This window comes from Mya arenaria, chromosome 5, assembly GCF_026914265.1.
Source record: "Mya arenaria isolate MELC-2E11 chromosome 5, ASM2691426v1".
NCBI lineage: Eukaryota > Metazoa > Mollusca > Bivalvia > Myida > Myidae > Mya > Mya arenaria.
This window is the reverse complement of record NC_069126.1, coordinates 9,536,827-9,544,424: the sequence shown is the minus strand read 5'-3', so window position 1 is coordinate 9,544,424 and position 7,598 is coordinate 9,536,827.

Sequence of the window (7,598 nt, the reverse complement as noted above, 5' to 3'; positions counted from 1 at the left end):
ATATCAATTGACATCGTAGCTATACCACTCACCCACGGGACTTAAAACTCTAGAAACCTGCTACAAAGGGCACGTAATAAGGGCACGTCACCGTTCTACGTCGCCAGTTACCGTCTTCCGGGACATTAAACGGCGGTCCCCTGTGACGGCGCTATACACTGGTGCATGTTAAAGGACCAGGGTAGCTGTAACCAGGGTTACATGCTGTATGTCCACTTTGCCCACATACAAGCAACAATTATACTCTCATTTGGGCCGACACCCATGGGTGAGCTAGTGGCGTCGTAAAATGAACGTACACCCACGACTTACCTCGACAGTTACCTAATGAACCCACTACCAGCTTTAAAAAAACATTACCACATTTGTTCGGCCTTCGTTAAAACGACTGGGAAATCAAGCGCTCTAAGTTGACCCTTTGACCTGATTTGCGTTGAATTGTCAAGCATAAGAATAAATCGAATACACAGTCTGTTTGTAAAACGTAGACAATCATACCATTCCAATAATACAGTTAAAAAGTCCGAATTTTATGGAGACGATTAAGTATGAATATTCACTAAATATGTAATTTCTGTATTATAATGAAAACAGAACCTCATTCGAGTTTTAATCGATTATAGTTGTCAATAAGCTTGAACATCCGACTTTTTCTGCACGTAAAATTCATGCACGTATAATGTGATCAAGGAATAACCATGATTTTAAATTATTAGCTACACCTTGCAATTTAAGTTTTCCTTCCTTTTTAATAATCAATATTGAAATTATTGTAACAGGCGATTGTTTTTCTGCCAATGCTAAGAAATTATACCCATGTGTTGATTGTTCCACCGGCCATTATGCAGTAAACTAAATGACAGACTGGTGAGGATGTTATATTGGTATGGGGCAATTCATATGTAATTGTTTGTTCTCTTTCTTAAACCACCATTTCCCAAATATGCATTTATCTAGATGAATACTTAAGGAGTTCCTACGGAGTTCTAATTGGCGATGGTCTGCGCTCTCATTGGCGCTATCACGGCGCTTCCACTGCGTGCATCGAGATGTCACGGCTCGCGCACTGCATGCGCACTGCTGCTTTCACGGTGCTCACACTGCGCTGACGGCTTGTCGCTTTGCACTGCCTACAAAAACGATAACTCTATCAGTTCTCCATTCTTCAGTTTGCTCTTGAACAATTGAGACCATGCTGCGACCGTCAGCCTTTGTCTAGCCATGGTCGAACCCACAGCCGCGGACGCATTAGCCTCCCCCGCCGTCGTCTCAGAATGAGATCCAAAGAGTCTGCATCATCCTGGAGCTGCTAGACCTGCATATAAGCAAGCAGTAGCCCTGCTGGCTGTTGCACAACGGTCATAGTGAAATGAATGTTTATTTGCATACATGTTTATTATTTTTAATATTTTCGGTTGGTTCGTCATCAGCGCCGATTAACGTGGTAGAAGCGCATTGGGAACGCATTGATCGCCGTAGCGGCTCCGAACAATCGTTGTAAGAACGCGGTAAGAAATATGAAACTCGCCGGGGTAGCGCCACCGATAATCTTTGTGTTCGCGACCTTTGTGCGCGTCCGCGGCGATCCTGTTTTGCACTGCCTACAACAACGATATCTCCATCAACTATCCATTATTCCATTTGCTCTGAACAGTTGTTTGAGACCATGCTGCAACCGTATGCCTGCGTTCATGGTCGCACCAAAAGCCTCCTACGCATTGGGGCCTTTCTCCGTCGTGATCTCAGAAAGAGATCCTAAGCGTCTGCATCATCCTGGATCTGCTGGACCTGAATAGTGCTGTATAAGCACAATAGGGACGCAATGTCATCTCAGAGAACGCCAAAAGATCGCCGGGCAAGTGTCATCGATAACCATTGCGTTCGCACTGCAACCTCTGTGCGCCCCCGTGGCGATCCGTTGACGTTGTAGGAGACCTAACTGCGCTGCAACGGCCACCTCACGGCGATCCCACTGCGCTCTTATCAGAACGCTGAGCAAAAGCGATTGTTTTGGACATGTTCAAAGTGCGCGCCGTCGTTCGGCGTTCTATGTGATCCCACCGCGTTTACTGGCGAAGCCACTGCGTTGCCACGGCGATGCTTGCGATTCCACTGCGCGCAGATCGGCGTTCTTGATTTTTCTTGAATGACGTTAGAACACGGGCCTAGTGTGACAGGGGTTTAAGTGTGCTCTAAGGTATATACTATGCCATCCCAGGAGACATTTTAACAGCAGATCTGCATGGTTTAGCCAGTATGCTCTGAGGGATATAATGTAATCCTATGAAACATTTTAATAGTTGTGCTGCACTTTTCTGCAAGTGTGCTCTAAAGTACAAGTAATGACATCCTAGGAGACATTTTAACAGTATAACTGCTCTGCTTGACCAGTAATGACATCATAGGAGACATTTTAACAGTAGTAGAAATGCACTGCTTGACCAGTAATGTCATCCTAGGAGACATTTTAACAGTAGAACTGCTTTGCTTGACCAGTAATGACATCCTAGGAGACATTTTAACAGTAGAACTGCTCTGCTTGACCAGTAATGACATCCTAGGAGACATTTTAACAGTAGAACTGCTCTGCTTGACCAGTAATGACATCCTATGAGACATTTTAACAGTAGAACTGCTCTGCTTGACCAGTAACAACATCCTAGGAGACATTTTAACAGTAGTAGAAATGCACTACTTGACCAGTAATGTCATCCTAGGAGACATTTTAACAGTAGAACTGCACTGCTTGACCAGTAATGACATACTAGGAGACATTTTAACAGTAAAACTGCACTGCTTGACCAGTAATGTAATCCTAGGAGACATTTTAACAGTAGAACTGCACTGCTTGGCCAGTGTGCACTAAGGTACATGTAATGTAATCCTAGGAGATATTTTAATAGTATAACTGCACTGTTTTGCCAGTGTGCTCTAAGGTACAAGTAATGTCATCCGAGGAGACATTTTAACAGTAGAACTGCACTGTTTCGCCAGTGTGCTCTACCAGTGTTATCTTATTCATAAGTGCACTAAGAATAATCAACGTGAAAGGGAACTAAGGCAGTAGATTGGGTAATAACACGGCGACGGTTTGTTTTCCTAAATGATCTAGAATGGTTCAATGGCATGTCTGTGAACGTATATTAAAACCGTCTTTTATAGCTTGCTTCATAGACGATGTTAACCATGTCATCCATGTCGATCATCAACCGTGGCAACAATTTCAACCAAGTCGATCATCAACCGTGGCAACCATGTCATCCATGTCGATCATCAACCGTAGTAACAATGTCAACCATGTCATCCATGTCATCCATGTCGATCATCAACCGTAGTAACAATGTCAACCATGTCAACCATGTCGATCATCAACCGTGGCAACAATGTCAACCATGTCAACCATGTCATCCATGTCGATGATCAACCGTAGTAACAATTTCAACCATGTCATCCATGTCGATCATCAACCGTAGTAACAATTTCAACCATGTCATCCATGTCGATCATCAACCGTGGCAACAATGTCAACCATGTCAACCATGTCGATCATCAACCGTAGTAACCATGTCATCCATGTCGATCATCAACCATGTCAACCATGTCATCCATGTCATCCATGTCGATCATCAACCGTGGCAACAATGTTGCCAGTCGGTTCTCGCACGGTAATAAAATACTCATATTTTTAAAATACAAAAGGTGTCTGAAAATGTGGCTTTATCAGGTAAGTTGGTAACCTGAACATATGTGTATCTTAGTTCTGCCCGCTAATATCGTGAGAAGAGTCTCGTTTGTTATGAAAGACTGTTTGTTGATCCCAGACAAAATTGCGACAAGATGATGAATATAAAATGTGAACGTCACGATGAGGACTGAAAGAAAATTACTACAAGAAAAAGATCACAAGATGAGAATTACAAGCTGTGGATTACAAAATGTGACCTTCAATATCAGGACTACATTATGTTGACTATATAATGAGGATTACAAGATGAGTACAACCAGATGAGGACTGCAATACGAGGACTACAAAACGAGGACTAAAATATGAGGACTACAATATGAGGACTACAAGATGTGGACTACAAGATGAGGACTACAAGATGAGGACTACAAGATGAGGACTACAAGATGTGGACTACAAGATGAGGAGTACAAGGTGAGGACTAAAACATGAGGACTACACAATGAGGACTACAAGGTGAGGACTTCAATATGAGTACTACAATACGAGGACAACAAGATAAGGACTACAAGATGAGAACAACATTACGAGGACTACAAGATGAGGACTACAAGATGAGGACTACACTATGAGGACTACAACATGAAGACTACACAATGATGACTAGAAGATGAGGACTTCAATATGTAAACTACAAGATGAGGACTACAAGATGAGGAGTACACGATTAGGATTACAAGATGAGGAGTACAAGATGAGAACTACAAGATGAGGACTACAAGATGAGGAATACATGATGATGAGTACAAGATGAGGACTACATTATGTAGACTACATGATGAGGAGTACGAGATGAGGACTACAAGATGAGGAGTATAAGATGAGGACTACAAGATGAGGACTACAAGATGAGGAATACATGATGAGGAATACATGATGAGGAGTACAAGATGAGGACTACAAGATGAAGACTACAAGATGAGGAGTACAAGATGAGGAATACAAGATGAGGACTACAAGATGAGGACTACAAGATGAGGACTACAAGATGTGGAGTACAAGATGAGGACTACAAGATGTAGAGTACAAGATGAGGACTACAAGATGTGGAGTACAAGATGAGGAATACAAGATGATAACTACAAGATGTGGAGTACAAGATGAGGACTACAAGATGTGGGGTACAAGATGAGGACTACAAGATGTGGAGTACAAGATGAGGACTACAAGAAGAGGAATACATGATGAGGAATACATGATGAGGAGTACAAGATGAGGACTACAAGATGAGGAGTACAAGATGAGGAATACATGATGAGGACTACAAGATGAGGAATACAAGATGAGGACTACAAGATGAGGACTACAAAATTAGGAATACATGATGAGGAATACATGATGTGGAGTACAAGATGAGGAATACAAGATGAGGACTACAAGATGAGGAATACATGATGAGGAATACATGATGAGGAGCACAAGATGAGGACTACAAGATGAGGAGTACAAGATGAGGAATACATGATGAGGAATACATGATGAGGAGTACAAGATGAGGACTACAAGATGAGGATTACAAGATATTGAGTACAAGACGAGGACTACAAGCTGTGGAGTAGATGATGAAGATTACAAGATGTGAAGAACAAGATGAGGACTACAAGATGAGGACTACAATATGTAGGCTACAAGATGAGGACTACAAGATGAGGACTACACGATAAGAACTTGAATATGAGGGCTACAAAATGAGGACTACAAGATGAGTCTACAAGATGTTGACTACAAAATGAGGACTACAAGATGAAGACTGCAAGATGAGGACTACAAGATGAGGACTAGAAGATGTGGGCTAAAATACTACAAGAATACAAGATGAGGACTACAAGATGTGGGTTACAATATGAGGACTACAAGATAAGGACCTCAATATGAGGACTACGAGACGTGTACTACAAGATGAGGATTACAAGATGAGGACTACACTATATGGGCTAAAATACTACAAGATGAGGACTACATGATGAGGACTACAAGATGAGGACTACAATATATGATGGCTACAATATTACAAGATGAGGACTACACGATGAGGACTACAGGATGAGGACTTCAATATATGGGCTAAAATACTACAAGATGAGGACTACATGATGAGGATTACAAGATGAGGACTACAATATATGATGGCTACAATATTACAAGATGAGGACTACATGATGAGGACTACAAGATGTGGACTACAAGATGAGGACTACAATATGAGGATTACAAGATGTGTACTACAATATGAGGACTACATGATGAGGACAACAAGATGAGGACTACAAGATGAGGACTACAAGATGAGGACTACAGGATGAGGACTACAGGATGAGGTCTACAAGATGAGGACTACAGGATGAGGGAAACAAGATGAGGACTACAAGATGTGAACTATAGGATGAGGACTACAAGATGTGGACTATAAGATGAGGGATACAAGCTGAGGACTACAAGATGAGTACTACAAGAAGAGGACTACAAGATGAGGACTACGAGATGAGGACTACAATATGGTGGCTACAAGATGAGGACTGCAAGATGAGGACTACAAGATGAGGACTACACGATAAGAACTTGAATATGAGGGCTACAAAATGAGGACTACAAGATGAGTCTACAAGATGTTGACTACAAAATGAGGACTACAAGATGAAGACTGCAAGATGAGGACTACAATATGAGGACTACAAGATGAGGACTACAAGATAAGAACTACGAGATGAGGACTACAATATGTGGGCTACAAGATGGGGACTACAAGATGAGGGCTACAATATGAGGACTACAAAATGATGATTTCGAAATGTGGAGTACAAATTGAGGAGATCAAGATGAGGACTTCAAGATAAAGACTACAAACTGAGGACTACAGGATGAGGACTACAAGATAATGACTACAAGAGGTGGACTACAAAATGTGGACTACAGGATGACGACTACAAGATGAGGACTACCAGATGTGGACTACAAGATGAAGACTACAAGATGTGGTATAGAAGATACAGACAATAAGATAAGGACTTCAAGATGAGGACTACAAGATGAGGACATCAAGATGAGCAGTAAATGATGAGGAGTACAAGATGAGGAGTACAAGATGAATACTACAAGATGTGGAATACAAAATGAGGACTACAAGATGGATGAGGAGTACAACATGAGGACGTCAAGATGAGGACTACAGCATAAGGACTACCATATAATGACTACAACATGAGTGCTACAAAATGAGGACTACAATATGAGGACTACATCATAAGATCTACAAAATGAAGACAACAATATGAGGACTACAACATGAGGGATACAAGATGAGGACTACAATATGTGGAGTACAAGATGTGGAGTACAAGATGAGGACTACAAGATGTGGACTACAAGATGTGGAGTACTAGATAGGGACTATAGGATGTGGAGTACAAGATGAAGAATACAAGATGAGGATTACAATATGTGGAGCACAGTTTGTGAAGCACAAGATGATGACTACAAGATGATGAATACAAGATGTTCAAGATGTGCAGTACAAGATGTGGAGTACAAAATGTGGAGTACAAGATGTAGACTACAAGATGAGAACTACAAGATGTGGACAACAAGATGAGGACTACAAGATGTCGAGTACAAGATGAGGACTACAAGATGTGGATTACTAGATGAGGACTACAAGATGTTGAGTAGAAGATGGGGACTACAAGATGTGGACTTCAAAATTAGGACTACAAGGTGTGGAGTACTAGATCAGGAGTACCAGATTAGGACTACAAGATGAGGACTACAAGATGTGGAGTACAAGATGTGGAGTACAAAATGAGGACTACAAGATGTGGGGTAGAAGATGAGGATTACAAGATGTGGGGAACAAGAT